Source organism: Moschus berezovskii, chromosome 1 (genome assembly GCF_049115385.1).
Source record: "Moschus berezovskii isolate FMDL1 chromosome 1, NW_MosBer_1.0, whole genome shotgun sequence".
NCBI classification, from domain to species: Eukaryota; Metazoa; Chordata; class Mammalia; order Artiodactyla; family Moschidae; genus Moschus; species Moschus berezovskii.
The window spans coordinates 101260269-101277814 of NC_142460.1; the positions used below are offsets into that span (position 1 = coordinate 101260269).

Genomic DNA, 17546 nt, shown 5'->3' on the forward strand with positions numbered 1-17546 from the left:
CTCCCTTCCAGCCTTACGTACAGGAGATGGTCTCTCCAATACCTTTGAAATAGTGACATTATTCCCCTATTGCTGGCATCATGGAGGACCCTGGGCTGCTTTGCCTGTGTTTGAATTTTCAGTTGCCATCAATCACCCTGAGCCAATGTTTATATTTTGCAGGACTATCTCATGGCAAATTGTGGAGGAAAAAAATCCTCACAATCACAAATATTTACAGTACTTGACTTCATTGCACTTTGGCCAGTGATGTTGAAAATGGGTCACGTGCTGCCCTGAGGGACCCTATAGACATGCGTATTGGGAAAATTTACCAGCCCTACTATATTCTTAGGCCACTGGTGGAGAGCACAGAGGTGCTGAAAGGAAAAGAACATACTGTGCCTGAACAAGGGCCAGATGCCATGCAAAGAAAGTCTTCACAAATCCCTGCTTCCTTCTTGTGTTTATTCTTAGGTAGCTTCCTCTTAACTTTCTTCAGGGGCTTCAACTAATTTTATAATCATCTTTTTCTGCAAGTTCCCTACCCAGTTCTCAAGTCCTTGCTTCAGAAATCAATATCACTTCCAGTTTTGAGAAAATTGAGGCACCTCAATTCCTCCCACCCACTTCCCCCCGACACTTGCAAACCTACCTTCAAACCCACCCTTTCCTCCTTCTCTCAGTCTTAGAGCCATTCAAATTTAGGTGCCCCCTAATGTACAGATTCAGCCTTTCTCACGTCCTCCAGGTCTTTCTTTCATCACTTAGTACCCTCCTTTTACAAACAGCTTTGCATGGGTACTCATTTGCTTCAGCTGTGTCTGTTTCTTGAGACCCCATGGGCCAAAGCCCAGTGGGCTCCTCTGTCCATGAGATTCTCCAGGCAGTCCCACTGGAGTGGGTTGCCATGCCCTCCTCCAGGGGATCTTCCCAACGCAGGATTGAACCTGCATCTCCTGCGTTGCAGGAGAGCCACCCGGGAAACCCAATAACAACTTTATTAAGATATATAAAGGGCTTCCGTCTATGGGGTCACACAGAGTCGGACACAACTGAAGTGACTTAGCAGCAGCAGCACATACATAAACTCCCCTTTTAAAGTATAAAATTCAGGGTCTTCCAGTTTCCTGATAGAGTTTTGTGTTAATCCCAGCTATCTTATTTTAGAATATTTTCATTTTCACATAAAGAAGCCCTCCGCCCACTAGCAGTCCATCTTCATCCCCACCCCATTATCTCTGTTCCTCAACTTTACTCCATGGATCTCTATGTCTGGTTTACATCAGTGCTCACTATCTTCTTTACTGTAGCCTTGTAGTAGGTTTTGAAATTGAGGCCTGTGAATTGTCCAACTTTGCCATTGTTCAAAATCATTTGCTTATTCTGAGTTTTTTTACATTTCCATATGATTGTCAGGATCATGGCCAATGTTTACCAAAAACAGAGCTGGGGATTTTGCACTCTTTCTATAGTTTGGAGAGTGTTGCCGCTTCAAAATTCAATATTTGATCCACGAACATGGGATATTTTAAAACTTAAATCTTCTTTAATTCCTTTTAAAAGATGTGTCTTAGTTTTCACTGAAGAAACAAGTCTTATACTTCTTTTGAAAATTTATTCCTAAGGATTTTATTCTTTTAATATTATTGTAAATGGAATTGTTTTCTTAATTTCACTCTTAGACTTTTAATTACTAGAGTATAAAATATAATTGATTTTTATATTTTGATTTTATTTCCTGCAACTTTACTGAACTTGTTATTAGTTCTGAAAATATTTTTGTAGATTACTTAGGATTTTCCATATACAAGATTAAGTCATCTATGACTAGAGATAGTTTTACTTCTTCCTTTTCAGTCTGGGAGTTTATTACTTCTTTTTCTTGCCAATTGACATGGCTAAACCTCTAATGCAATACTAACTACAAGTGGTGAGTGGATGGTCCTTATTATAGGGAGATAGCTTTCAGTCTTGGTTGGTAAATATAATGTTAGTGGTGAGTTTTTACAGATGCCCTTATCAGATTGAGAATGTTTCCTTCTATTCGTAGCTCGTTGAGTGGTGTTTTTTTTTTTCTTTTTTTTAAATCAGGAAATGGTGTTGGATTTTGTTCAATACTCATCCTGTGTGTGTTGCAGTGATAAATCTGTTTGTTCTTTATTCTGTTAATATGATGCACTGATTTTCGTATGTTGAACCAACTCATGGTGTATAAACCTTTTCATGCATTGCTCAGTTCTCTCTCTTGTATCTTCCATATTTTTCCCTACTGACTTCTTTCCTTTAGCTGTTAAACTTGCTCACATTTCTTTCATAATAACAGAGAACAAAATAAACTTACCTCATGGTCTCTATACCCTCAAACTGCTGCCTTCTCATTCTTCTTTCATTTTTATTCAAATTTTGGAAAGGGTTGTCCTCTTTCTGATTTAATATAGATTTATAACTAATCATAATGGAAACTGCTTTCATTAAGATCAGGAAGGACTTTCTAACTACCAAAGTCCTTATTTTACCAGACTTCCATGTCATTCTCCAGTGTCCTACTTCCTTCCTCTTTGAAACTTTCAAATCTCTGATTTTCTCTGCATCTTTTTTGTTATAGCATCTTGCTCTTCGGGGGTATTTTCCCTCCTGCTTATAAAGTAATGACATTTCTCTCTTTTTTAAAAATAATGACATTTCTTTAGGTTCTGTTTTTAGTTCTCATCTCACTTTATACTTGTCTGGGAAAGCTTACAGATATTCATCACTTTTACTGTCATATGCATGGGAATGGGCACTGACTTGTTACCTTCTCTCAGAGCCAGCCAGGTATATTCAAACACCTCCTGGACATCACCACTTGAAAGTCCAACAGTATTGTCAAATATAAAAGGTCAAAACAAAACTCTGAAACCTTATCCTGCCTAACCTGTTCTTCTTGCAGCCTGAGGCAGATCTCTGGAACCAGATAAGGTGACAGTTGCTTTAGTTTACCAAGGCGGACTGGCAGTCTTGTTTTTTCATAGGTGTTAGATGCTGGGTAGCAGAAGGAGAGAGTTCAGCATTTTACGTTGCCTTCAGACAGCTTTTAGTCTTAAGTAAGAGACAGGAACAGACCCAGCTGACTGTCTTCCAAGGTAGGTGAAGAAGAGTTTGAGAGCAACAGAAATGAATGACAATAGATCAAAGAGAATGAGTTTGATTCTGCCTGGGAAGGTAGCAGGTGGGAGTGGGGAGACGTCCCAGATGAGATGATGATGTCTGGACTGAGACAGGAAGGTGAGTGGGATTTAGATGTGGGAGGAGGGTAAAGAATTGGCTGAGCTGTCATGAGGGATAAAGCCAGCCTGTTCAGGGAGGAGCATATGGTTTGATGTGTCCGGTGGAGATTGAAAAAAGAAGCAGGTGTCCCAGCGAGGGCCAAAACTTGAAGCATCTTGAATGTCCCCATGGAGAACCTGAGATTTTATTCTATAGACAGGAGAGACTCTTTGAAGCTGTTAAGCTGAGTAGTGTCAGGGTCTGAGCCCTATTTTAGGAACAATCAAAGGGTCCTACATACCTAGAGTTCACATGCATTTAAAAAATTATTCCTGGGCACCTCAGAGTCAGTGACCTGGGAAAGGTTCTGAGAGGTCACCTGTCCTTGTTATTGCTCTGGAAGGTGTGGTTCTTATATTAAAAAATAAGAAGATAATGAAGCAGCATCAGCTTATGAAAGATTAGCTGTCTCTGCCCAGGGGCTCTTCCTGTCCACATGCATCTGGCACTGTGTCCTGAAATGTCACAGGAATGTGTGTCACTGTGTCCTGAAGGCTGTAGAAAAATACACCTGAAAAAAACAGAAACAAAAGAGACCCCAAGAAAAACCCACCAACAGCCATGCATGGCAGGTGTACAGACTCCTCTTTTCAACAGCCCTCCCCAATCCTCCCATCCTGTATGGTGGCTGAGGTAGACATAGAACATGAGAAAAGAGGGGACTTCCTCAGGGCATGGAACACAAAGCTCTTCTTGTGCTTCATGGCCTGCTCCAGGGCACCCTCTACCCTAAAGACTCTCAGCTCTTCTCCAATAGGAAGAGACCTCGCCCTCCTCTGCTTTCACAAGACACTCTGGTATCTGTGGAGTTCTCATGGCATTTGTTCCCAGACTGCTTGTGAATCCAAGGCCAGGACTGTGTCCCTATCACTGTGTTCTCCATGGCATTCAGGCTTCTTAGAGCAGTGATCTGCAGATTTGTGCAGCCAGCAGGGATGTGAAGAACAACCTTTGGAGAGTGATAAGAAAGTATTAGAACTTCGTTTATGCTTAGTTCTAATCCAAAGATAAGCAAGAAATCAAGTTTTATTATTCTTTAATATGTAGATTGACAGGTGTGTGTAATGTAAAATATAAATAAATAATATGTGAGGAGTGCTCAATTTTTTTTATTTCTGAGATTAAAAAATGGGACCACACTCGAAGTACTGAATTAATGATAATTGCATGAAGTAACTCTGTTTGACATTGAACAGGTAACATCATTGCCAAAGAAGAAAGCTGGGTCATTAGTTTGCTCATTTATTCTTGCCAACAAACAAATATAAATATAACATAGCTACTCTTCTGTCTCAGGCAGTGTGCTAGGCTCTGTGGGTTGTGTTGTTGTTCAAAGCTGAATGCAATATATACACAAGTACTTTGAAGAAGTTTTGACTCCACATAGTATAATAGAATGGGAGCTAGTTTGCAGGGAAGCATATGGGGGAATGGGAACCTTCACTGGCTCCTCAAAGATCTTTGAAAAGTTCATACATTGACTCAGCAAGTCCACTTGTAAAAATTTATCTAAAGTATCGTTAAGTATTTGTAGCAAATACTTAGCTACAAGAATGGTCATCACAGCATCAATTCTAATACTGAAAAATCAGAGACAGTCCAAACTCCCAACATCATGGAATTGCTTACCTGATAAGTGTTATGTCCATTCAGTGGAACACAGCCCAACCATTGAAACTGATATGTAGATACATATTTCATTACACTGAAAGCTATTTACAACAATTTAAAATCAAAATGGGTTATACAGTATTATCTAATACAGAATGATTCTGTTAATATATATGCCTGTAGGAAAAGATTCAGGTGGAGTGTGCTAAGACATATTTTAAAAAATATATGTATTTATTTATTGACTGCACCAGGTTTTTTTTTGCGGTATGTGGGATCTTTGATTTTCCTTGCAGCTCATGTAATCTTTAGTTGCATGTGGAATCAATCTCCTTGATCAGGGATCAAACCTGGGCCCCCTGCATTGGGACCATGGAGTCTTAGCCACTGGACCACCAGGGAATACCTTTGTTGTTCAATGGCTAAGTTGTGTCCAGCTCTTTGTGACTGCATAAACTGCAGATGCCAGACTTCCCTGTCCTTCACCATCTCCCAGAATTTGCTCAAACTCATGTCCATTGAGTCGGTGATGCCATACAACCATCTCATCCTCTGTTGCCCTCTTCTCTTCCTGCCTTCAATTTTTCCCAGCATCAGGGTCTTTTCAGCTACAACTTCAGCATCAGTCCTTCCAATGAATATTCAGGGTTGATTTCCTTTAGGATTGACTGGTTTGATCTCCTTGCTGTCCAAGGGATCCTCAAGAGTCTTCTCCAGCACCACAATTCGGAAACATCATTTCTTCAGTGCTTTAGGAAGTCCCAAAGACTTTAATTTTAGTTTTTAAATCAACATACTATAAATTACAGTTGTATGAGTTTTAATTATGTATGAATTTGTGTAACCACCACAACAATCAGGACAGCCAAATCTATCACTTAAAACAAACAAACAAACAAAACCCTTGTGCTGCCCTTTGAAGTTAACTGCAAATCTCTGGTGACCACTAATGTGTTCTCTGTTGCTTTAGTTTGGCCTTTTCCAAAATGTTGTATAAATGGGGTCACACAGTGTATAATTTAAAAATAGACTTCCTTCACTCAGTGTAATGCCTTTGTGATATGGCACTGATAGTTCCTTTCTATTGTGAGCATTATTTCATTGCATGGCTGTACCAGAGTTGCTCATTCATCTGTTAAAAAACATTGATTTCTTAAAAATAATACTTTGGGGTACTATGCAAGGAGCTTCTATGAACATTTGTGTACAATTTTTACCTTCTAAAAACCTACCAAACTGTTTACAGATGATTTTACATTTATACTTTCTCACCAGCAATGTATGAGAATACCAGTTGCTCTGCATTCTTGCCACCACTTGTCATTGTCAGGTGTTTTTTTTTTTTCTTTTATCTCTTTTAGTCATTCTAAGTTGTGCAGTGGTCTCTCATCATGGTTTTTATTTTCATTTTGTAATGGCTGATGATGTTGAACATCTCCTTATGTGATTTTTTGCCATCTGTAGATCCCCTGTGATAAAGTATCTATTCAAATTTCATGCCTATTTGAAAAATCAGACTGTGTGTTTTATTTTGACTGCATTTTGACAGTTTTTTATCTAGTTTTGATATAATTCCTTTGTCAGATGTGTGATTTGCAACTATATTCTCCCAACATTTCCTTGTCTTTTCATTTTCTTAATATTATTTTTCATAGAGACAAAGTTTATAATTTTTATGATGTCTGATCAGTTTATCATTTTTTCTTTTATCTATTATATTTTTGTGCTGTAACTAAAAAATTTTTGCCTAATCTTAGGTCATGAAGATTTTTTTCTGATTTCACTTCTAAAAGTCATAGTTTTATGTTTTATCTTTGTATCTGAAATTCATTTTAAGTTAATTTTTTCTAGAATGTGTGAGGATTAGATTGAAATGGTTCATATATTTGCAAATGGATCTTCAATGACCCCAACATGATTTTGTTAGTAAATTAAATTGCCTTTGTGTTTGTATAAAATTTCAGCTAGCTATATTTGTGTGAGTCTATTTACAAACTCTGTATTCTGTTCCAATGGTCTCTGTGACTCTTCTTTTGCCAAAACCACACTGTCTGATTACTTTATCATAGGTCTTGAAATCAAGATAGGATAGGAAGAATTCTCTAATATTCTTCTTCTTTTTTCAATTTTGTTTTGGTTATTCTAGTTCTTTTGCCTTTCTATATAAACTTTAGAATCAACTCCTTTGTATCTACCAAAAAAACTTGCAACAATGTTGATTGGAATTTAATTCTATATATCAGTTCATAGAGAATCAATATCTTAACTATACTCAGTCTTCCAAGCCATGAACATAGTATATATTCTTATTTGCACTGATTTGCTTACTTTGATAGTGTCTTACTTTCAATAGTTATTATTGTTTCTAATTTTTAAATTAAAAGGGCTTTCAGTAGGCAATGAACAAGGCAGATCAGAAGAGTAGAACTGGAGATTAGAGATGTCCATCTTCGAAAGCCTGGAGCAGACTCAGATGCCAGTGGAGTGAGGGATTCTAGTAGTGAGATGCAGCTTCTGGGGAGTATGGTGTGGAGCAGCTGTTGTTCAGAGTTAGGGAGTGCCAGGGAGAGGTAGAGGCTCCAGCAGGAAGTCTGATGTTGATGAGACAGTATCACATGCCAGTTCAGGGTCTGGGCATTTTAAGAGATTAGGAAGCCGGATCCTAGCTATTGGGATTCAGGAGGGGGATATTCAGTCCCTTATCATAGTGGAGACGGTGAGCATGGGCCTAGGATAGTAGCAAGTATTACCAGATACTAAAACTGGAGTGAACACAGGGGGCTACAGAAGAGGAACAAGGCAGCACCCCAAATATGGACTTGACATCACTGTGGAAGGATTGGCCAAGCCACTGAATTCTGAGTTTCTTGGGGTTCTAAACTAAGGCTCCTGAAATTATACTTGACTAAGTCCTAAATTGGTCCTAGACATTGTGCAATGCTGAGCCTGAAGGTGGAATTCAAATAGGCCCATTTGTGACAAGAGGAGGAATGTTGGGGTAGAAAGCCAGGTGGAGCATTCCTCATTTGTTCACTTATTCACCCAGTATTTAATACATGAAAGGCATTCTTACCTTTATCGCTACAGTCCACAGCAATGCTGTCTACTTGTGGAATGAGCAGATAGTATGCCTACACACGCTTGAACACACCCCCTCATTCACACACGTGTGTGCTCATGCACACATGCATGGGTGGTTGCACAGGAGGAATGGCAAGCACTGGCCAAATGCCAGCTGGGGAACCCGCAGTGACATTGACCCTGAGGCACTAGGAGCCCCATGCATCAGCTCACTAGGTAGCTGCTAACATCAAAGAGCACTGGGAATGTCCCAGAACTGGGACAAAGGTGGCTATAACTCTGAGGTCTTGTGATGCCGGAGAATAAGTTGATACATTTCCTTTGGATTGAAAAAAAATTCTAGGTGGCATTTGAACAGCTGCGCCTAAGGTCATGATGAATTGGCCAAAGAAAGGAAGAGGACATATTAAAAATACAGTAAGTAGTTCTTGATTTAAGTAGCAACATGAGTGGGCTTTTTTCCACCCCTCAACAGGAAAGAGGATTAGCAGCTTCTTTTCAGCATCTAAAAGTAAGAAGACAGTCATTCTCTTGAACTTGAACTTGCTTATTATAAACCCTTATCATAAACCATCGCTCTCTGTGTATTGATTTCTAGCCAACGATTAACCAGATGTGACCTTAGAGCTTTGATAATAGCTAGAGAACTCACTCAACAGAGGGAAGCCTGCTAATTTATGAACAAAGCAGGTATTTACAGACCCCTTCAGCCTCAGGTGAGTACTTTTCCATCCAGGTGGCTTAAGAAGTCACAAACACAGAGCTCTGATGGGCCCCTGAGCATGAGCTTCTTCTGACTATCAGGAAAGATGAGGCAATCTAGACCTGACTGGAAATGACTCCATGCCAAAATTGTGAGACCAGCCACCTGCTATGTAGGGTTGAAATTCAATGCCAACATCTCCATATAATAAGATCACTGATAATAATGCCATTCATTTTTGTGTACATTACACTTTTACAATTTTTTTTGCATCCTTTATCATGACAATATTTTTTCTGTATGATTCTATTTATATAAAGTTCAAAAATAAACTCAAGTGAACTATAACATTCAGAGATGCATGCTTAGTAGTAAAACTACACAGCAGATTAAAGAAATGATCTGAATGACGTCAGGAGAGCAGCAATTCTAAGGGAGAGAGCAGGTGTGACTGGGGGCACACAGAAGCCTTCTAGGGTCCTGCTGTGTCCTACTTCTTCACTTGGGTGGAGTTTACACAGGGATTTACTTTGTAATAATTCATTAAGCTATATATTTATGATCTATGCGCTTTGTGCATGAGTTTATGTCTTATTTTATACACAAATGAAAAGATGAAAAAGAAAAGAAAATCAGTTTCTTTCCTTTGCATCATTCCAGCCATGACTGGTTGTTAGTTATTGAGATCCTAGGCTGCTGCTGCAGCTGCTAAGTCACTTCAGTCGTGTCCGACTCTGTGTGACCCGATAGACGGAAGCCCACCAGGCTCCCCTGTCTCTGGGATTCTCCAGGCAAGAACACTGGAGTGGGTTGCCATTTCCTTCTCCAGATCCTAGTCTAGAGATGGCTAAAGCAAACGCAGTATCTCACATGCCTTGGTGATATTTTGGATATATTGATCTTTCACATCCCTTAATTAAAAAATCTCTATCTCTCCATATAGTCCCAACCTGATAGTCCCATGAAAGGATTAGAGACTTGTTAAAAGTCACCAACTAATGTCAGAGTTAGAACTTGATCCCAGGTATTCTGACTCTACATCTAATGTTCTTGAGTGATGATCAGTTCAGTTCAGTTCAGTTCAGTTCAGTCGCTCAGTCGTGTCCGACTCTCCGCGACCCCATGAATCACAGCACGCCAGGCCTCCCTGTCCATCACCAACTCCCGGAGTACACTCAAACTCATGTCCACAGAGTCGGTGATGCCATCCAGCCATCTCATTCTCCGTCGTCCCCTTCTCCTCCCGCCCCCAACCTTTCCCAGCATCAGAGTCTTTTCCAGTGAGTCAACTCGTCTCATGAGGTGGCCAAAGTATTGGAGTTTCAGCTTTAGCATCAGTCCCTCCAATGAACATCCAGGATTGATCTCCTTTAGAATGGACTGGTTGGATCTCCTTGCAGTATAAGGGACTCTCGAGAGTCTTCTCCAACACCACAGTTCAAAAGCATCGATTCTTCGGCGATCAGCTTTCTTCACAGTCCAACTCTCACATCCATCCATGACCACGGGAAAAACCATTGCCTTGACTAGACGGACCTTGGTCGGCAAAGTAATGTCTCTGCTTTTTAATATACTATCAAGGTTGGTCATAACTTTCCTTCCAAGGAGCAAGCGTCTTTTAATTTCATGGCTGCAATCAGCATCTGCAGTGATTTTGGAGCCCAAAAAAACAAAGTCTGACACTGTTTCCACTGTTTTTCCATCTATTTCCCATGAAGTGATGGGACCAGATGCCATGATCTTTGTTTTCTGAATGTTGAGCTTCAAGCCAACCTTTTCACTCTCCTCTTTCACTTTCATCAAGAGGCTTTTGAGTTCCTCTTCACTTTCTGCCATAAGGGTAGTGTCATCTGCATATCTGAGGTTATTGATATTTCTCCCAGCAATCTTGATTCCAGCTTGTGCTTCTTCCAGCCCAGCGTGATGATACTAATATTTTATTCCCAGATTTTAAAATTCCACATATTTCTTTATTTCAAATGAAACTGAGTTGGGTATCTTGGCAAATGTCCTTTGGTTTTCAAACTTGTTTTAAAGAGTAGAGAATGTTTGGCTGTATACTAATTAGAAATGCCAAAGAAAGTTTCACTTAGTACTGAGAGTTAGTTGAGTAGGAAAGATGTGACTGGTTTCCTAGTGACCATAGCATCTTGAAAAATTAGAATGTTTTACATGTAAGATTCAATTTTGTTACAATATTTTTATACACCAGTATATTGGAAATATGTGTTCATTGTACGTATTTAGAAAAATTCAGGAGAGATAAATAAGGAAATAAAAAGCACCCACAACCCCAACCTTCAGAGATAAGCATTGTTAAATTTTGAGGTTTTGAATCTATGCTTGTTTAAAAAGTGTTTGCAAATCTGATATCCTAAAAATAGTTCTGAAACTTTTTTATCTTAGAAGTATGAATATTTTTTCTTATTATTAAGTCTTCAGACAGAAGCCAGGTATGTCTCCTTTTGCCTGGCAAAACAATGAATCTATCCTTTTCTGCTTCACCAAAAACTCTGTCTCTGGGATTTGATTCGTTTGGCCCCCGTATACAGAGGGAGCTTCTCAGGTGGCTCAGTGGTAAAGTAATTCGCCTGCCAATGCAGGAGACGCAGGAGATGTGGGTTTGAACCCTGGGTCAGGAATATAACCTTAAATAGAAAATGGCAACCTGCTCCAATATTCTTGCCTGAAAAATCCCATGGACAGTGGAGCCTGGAGGGCTACAGTCCATAGGGTTGCAAAGAGTCGGACATGACTGAGCATATATGCACAACACATTTTTAAGGCCTACACAATGTAATGTTGTATAAATGAATACATCATGTTTTTCAAAAAGCCAATTTCTTTTTGTTGGCTATTTGATTTTTTCAAATTACTTTGATTGTGAAAAACATGGTAAGCATTTTTGTAAATGAATCTGTGCACATAACAATTATTATTTCCTTACAGTACATTCCTAGAAGTGAAAGAAGTGTGTCTGGGTCAAAGGACAAACACATTTTAAAGGCTTTTGATATATTTGCCAAACTGTCTTTCAGAAAGATTGTCCCGATTTATGTTCCCATAAGAGAGCTGAAGTTGAATGATTCTATGAAGACCTAAAAGACCTCCTAGAACACCAAAAAAGCTGTGCTTTTCATTATAGGGGACTGGAATGCAAAAGTATGAAGTCAAGAGATATCTGAAGTAACAGACAAGTTTGGCCTCGAAATACATGAAGCAAGGCAAAGGCTAACAGAGTTTCACTAAGAGAACACACTGGTCATAGCAAGCTAATGGAGGTGATGGAATTCCAGTTGAGCCATTTCTAGTCCTAAAAGATGATGCTGTTAAAGTGCTATACTCAATATGCCAGCAAGTTTGGAAAACTCAGCACTGGCCACAGGACTGGAAAAGGTCAGTTTTCATTCCAGTCCCAAAGAAAGGCAATGCCAAGGAGTGTTCAAACTACTGCACAATTGTGCTCATTTCACATGCTAACGAGGTCATGCTCAAAATCCTTCAGGCTAGACTTCAACACCTGGTGGCTCAGAGGTTAAAGCGTCTGCCTCCAATGCAGGAGACCCGGGTTCGATCCCTGGGTCGGGAAGATCCCCTGGAGAAGGAAAAGGTAACCCACTCCAGTATTCTTGCCTGGAGAATCCCATGGATGGAGAAGCCTGGTAGGCTACAGCCCACGGGGTCGCAAAGAGTCGGACACGACTGAGTGACGGAACGGAACAGAGACTTCAACACCATATAAAAGTGCTTCCCCCAGCCATGCTAACACTAGATATTCTAATCTGAAATGTAAAAAAAAATTGTTTACTAGTAAGTTTCCATTTTCTTGTGGTATTTTTAGCCTTCATGTTGATTTAATTCCTTTAGTCCTTTAAGAAAAAATTGTGTATTATCTCTCCTATAGGAGTCCTGATGATCAAACCTGAATTACAGGACTGAAATATCTCAACTGTCTATGCATATTTAAAATTTTCCACTTAAAACATGATGAGAATCCATTAGTAAGAGAAAGGAAAACGGATTTTTGTCTGTGTTAATCCTGCAGTTCCCAAGTGAATCACTTATTTACCTACATAATGCCCCATTAGGCGTTCTAAGCACATTCACATAGTGTTAAAATACCTAATGATCACTCATAGAAATGGAAAGTCAAACAAGCCCAGTGTATCAATTTGCCAGATTCAACAAACTCTTTGGTAATGTGCTTACAAGACCCTATGGGGGACAGCAGTTAAGAATAGGTTAGACTGCCCATTAGCTTATGAAAAGAGCAGTCGATGCAATCATAATCTATTTGCTTGCATTTCACTGACATTTTTCTGAGCTTATGGTGATAGAAAGCTATTTCCCACATTCCTACTTGGGCACTCAGCAGAACGATGGGCAGGTTAAATCGCAATAAAACAAATATTGCTAGGATGCAAATCTTTCTGTAGCTGAAAGAATGCTAGGCCCCAGGTGGAATTTCATGTATTTGAAGTATTTTTTGATATCATAAAATCCTAACACAACAACATAATTGGGACAGTGCTTTGGCTTACATTCTATTGGGATTTGACTTATTAGTGATAGCTTGATTAACAAGGCTTCTGGAAAGAAATCTCCTTTCAGTATAACATCAGCCTGGGGGAAAGCAGTTTGGGAGAAGTATGGACTTGTTCTTTGTTATTCCAGAACTCTAGAGGTCAGTGGGTGGAAATAACAGACTCAGATTATAGATTATCTTAAGGAATACATTTCTAACAACCAGAGTGGTGCCAAGAATGGCTGCCTTGTGCAGTAGGTAATGCCCCTTTTCCGGTAAGGGTCCAAACTTCTGCTGGAGGAAAAGACAGGGATGCTGGAAAGGAGTTTCCTTTATTGTGACACCCAGGGTCTGTGTTTTCAGACAGGATCACATGTACATTTTGGCATGGGTCACTCTACCACTGGCAGTTTACTAAGCAACAAGAAATGCGAGAAATTCCAAGTTCATATTTTTCAAATGGCTTATTCTTTTTTGAGTAATATGCTAGTCAAATACAGCAAAGGTGAGGACCATCATCAGCTGAGTCAGGCCAAAGTGTCAGGTTAGATTATTCTCCCCAAATCTCAAAAATATGGATTTCTTTCTCACAGAAGCTTTGTTGAAGGTTGGAGGATTCTCCAAGGCCGCTCCCTTTCAATCAGGGACTTAAAGATCTATTCTAGTTAATTTTGCACCGTGTCTCTCTCAGTGGATGACTATGGGGGTCTCCATGGCAGGGGAAGGGAAAGTATGAAAGACTCACACACTCTTTTCTATGCTGCTACTTACGTCACTTCTACTTACCGTCTGTTGGTCAGAACGAGTCACATGGTCCATTCTAGCTGCTAAGGAGAGTGGGAAATACAGTCTTCCTGTGTTCCTAGGAAGAGATAAGTAAAGTAGGTCTTGTGAACGTATAGTACTATTTTTTGACAAATTTTTCCCTAAGTTTTCTTTACTTTTAAATTCTACCTTGAAAAAAAAGATACTGTGAGCTTCACCCCCTCATAGAGCATGACTGTGTGCTCCCCCACATAGACAATTGATTTTATGTAGTTTTAGCAGTTCTTTTACTTTCTCCACAGTTGCAAAAAGTTTGTCTCCTCTGAGAAGAGGGGGGTTTGAGCATCCTTGCCCTCCGTCCTGAAGCTTTATTTATTTGAAGTAGGGTTATCAGTAGCCTCTAGGTAGTTCTAACGTGTCGTTCTAATATTTTTCTGACTTGCAGCTCTGGGCTTCATAGCTCTGGGCTTCATGGCTGATCTCTGTTGAGGAAGAGGAATGATGAGTTTGATCGGCCTGTCAAAACCAAGTACCGCAAACTGAGTGGCTTAGATAATAGAAATCTGTTGTCCCACAGTTCTGAAGGCTAGAAGTCTGAGATCAAGGTGTTCTCTTTGAGGGCTCTGAGGGAGAATCTGTTCCATGCCTCTCTCCTAGCTTCTGGTGATTTGCTGGCAGTCCTTGGTATTCTTTGGCTTGCAGAAGCATCTTCTTGATTTCTGCCTCCATCATTATATGGTGTTCTGCCTCTTTGTGTGTGTCTCTCAGTGTCCAAATATCCCCTTTTTATAGGGATAACAGTAATTTTGGCTTAGGGACCACCCTAATGATCTTATTTTCACTTGGTGATCTCTATAAAGACCCTATCTCCACATAAGGGCACATTCTGAAGAAACAGACCCGAGTTTAGACCTGACTTTCCTTTTCTGAGCCTCTGTGCTTTCACCTACAAGAAGAGGAGGCTAGACTGGTGAACTTTGAAGTTCTATACTGATCCAAGCCTCTGTTACACAGTTGGTGATACTCTACAATACAAAGACATCGTGATAGAAGGATCCATGGCTGGAAGAGTCTATGGCTTTCTGAGTGCCTTATTTTCTATTATAGAATGGCTTGCTGCTGCTGCTACTGCTAAGTCACTTCAGTCGTGTCCGACTCTGTGTGACCCCACAGACGGCAGCCCACCAGGCTCCCCCGTCCCTGGGACTCTCCAGGCAAGAACACTGGAGTGGGTTGCCATTTCCTTCTCCATAGAATGGCTTAGGTGCAGGGAAAAGAGGTCACCAACTGTGACTTACACGTTTAGGGTCTCACTCTGATAAGCAGGTTTGAATCCTCTCTCTTTCGTATACATACAGTGATATGCACACAGATTTATTTTTGAATAGAAAAAGGAGATATTTTTAATAGCAAAGTTTTCTTTTTATCCCTCCCCTTTTTTTCCTGGAAAAAGATGAAATCATCTATTTATTCTGGACCAATTACAAGCACTAGAAAGCACAGGAGGAACAGAAAGCTTAATCACAAATAAATATACCCGGAGGGGGGGTGGTTACAGAGGAAACTGCTATTGATTGGCCTTGTAAAATCTGCTGCTGAATCGATAGCAATTTCTGGAAATGCCAGACATTTATTTTGTATGGCTCAAACAGCAGAGATAATAATAAACATACTTATGAAGTAGGTCTCTTGACACTATTTCCTTGAGTTCCTTATAAGAGCACACGTACATAATAGGTGGGAGAACGCTACAAGCCATAGTGAATGGACTTCAGATATGAACCCAGGCTGAGACACCCACTCCCAGCCTCTCCTCTATTTGGGCATCGTATTTGAATAAATCTCTATTGAAAGAACATAGCAGAGAAGGCAATGGCAAGCCACTCCAGTACTCTTGCCTAGAAAATCCCATGGACAGAGGAGCCTGGTAGGCTGCAGTCCATGGGGTTGCTACGAGTCAGACATGACTGAGCGACTTCACTTTCCCTTTTCACTTGCACACATTGGAGAAGGAAATGGCAACCCACTCCAGTGTTCTTGCCTGGAGAATCCCAGGGACGGGGGAGCCTGATGGGCTGCCGTCTATGGGGTCACACAGAGTCGGACACGACTGAAGTGACTTAGCAGCAGCAGCAGCAGCAGAGGAAACATAGATAATTCACCTGCGTGAAGAGATGGGAGAGGTGTCCTTATCAGCTGTGGAAAGGCAGGCTTGGGCTTGTTCTGATGCTCAGGGAAGAAAGATTCTGAAACTACTGGAGCCTGCTCTTTCATTCTGAACTTCTGTTCCTGCTTTGTCACCTTTACATAGCTCTCCTTGGAGCTGCTTTATGCTCCCTCATCCCTCCCCTTTATCCTCAGCCAGTCCCTTCTCCCTGCTTCTCATGCAAGGGCATTTGATAAGCTTGCTAGGGCCAGTAGGCCTAAGAAATGACTCAGAGGTATTTCATGAATAGGGAAGAGGCTCAGTGTGCTTCAGCACAGTAAAAATAGCTATCGTTTATTGAGTACCTTTCTGTGCTGTGTATTTTACACTCATGACCTCATGTATTTCTCATAACAACCTTTTGAGCTACTATTATTCTTAAAACTTTTTTTTTTGTAAGAAATTGAAACTCATCAGGGTTAAATTATTACACAAGATCATGAAACTGTTACAAAACTGAATTACATTTGAACTGAGATCTAATTCTAAATTCTTTCCATTCTGCTTTTTCCCACTGGTGTGTAACTGGGACTGTGGGAAGTGAAGTTATAACATGAAGAGGGCCTTGAATGCCTGGTGAAAGCATGTCAACAGTATTCCTGTGCAATAGGGAATGTATGAAGGTTTCTTTGAAAACATGGATGGTATGATCAGACTAAAGTTACAGGGAGATCTTTTTGGTGCTTGTTTAGGATGGATTGATGCAGGTAAACTCACAGACTGGAGACCATTTAAAGGATGAAGTAGCAGATACGGTGGGAGGCAAAGACGCTTAGAATAGGAGAGGGATAGTGAAATCACCAGGAGGTGGCTCTTGACAGTTACAGGAGTGGAAATGTTTCCCCTTTGCCCAAATTTGTCTCTGGGTTCCTGCCCAGCTACCTCACCTTCTATTTTGGGATGGTGGGAGGATTCCCTGGAGAATATATATTCCCAGCCTGGGCTTCTTGATGCAAGTCAATGTCAAAGATATTACTGGATGTGGATGCCTGCTGAGCTGGGAATAGATGGAGATCATTTTTCCATCCTGTTTCATTAATGCATCTCTATTTAGTACAGTGCTGCTAAGAATTGGAACTACTAATTTGGATGGTGGAAGAAGGTGTTCTTTCTATAAACTGGTAGATTTTTGGATCCTTGTTTGTGTCCCATCTCTTCACATTGAACCTATATTTATGTGAGAGTCTTCAGGCTCTAAAAGCCACAGTAAGTCCCCTTGAGATGGGATTGGTGCTGACAGTGATGCTTTCCTTTCAATTACTCAAGGAACCAGCTCTCCTCAGATCCTAAATCAACCCCCGTTTCAAGAGCAGGTCCCTAACTATTTAAAGAAGGGAAGTCAAAGAACCTTCTTGAATGATCTATCC

The 17546-nt window shown here is 40.3% G+C and overlaps 1 long non-coding RNA gene across 2 annotated transcripts in view; it reads right to left on the reverse strand.

Annotated features, from left to right (window-relative positions):
* Positions 1-657: 657 nt before the first annotated feature.
* The window catches only part of LOC129544579 (uncharacterized), a 47427-nt gene continuing 30538 nt past the window's right edge, over positions 658-17546 (reverse strand). The window contains exons 2-3 of one of the 2 annotated variants that reach the window (XR_008683484.2): positions 13995-14070; positions 658-4237 (exon numbers count right to left, since the gene is read on the reverse strand). This is a non-coding gene — a long non-coding RNA (uncharacterized LOC129544579). Of the gene's footprint in view, positions 4238-7305; positions 14071-17546 lie in introns of those variants that run through there. The other variant, XR_016037941.1, reaches the window with a different exon arrangement.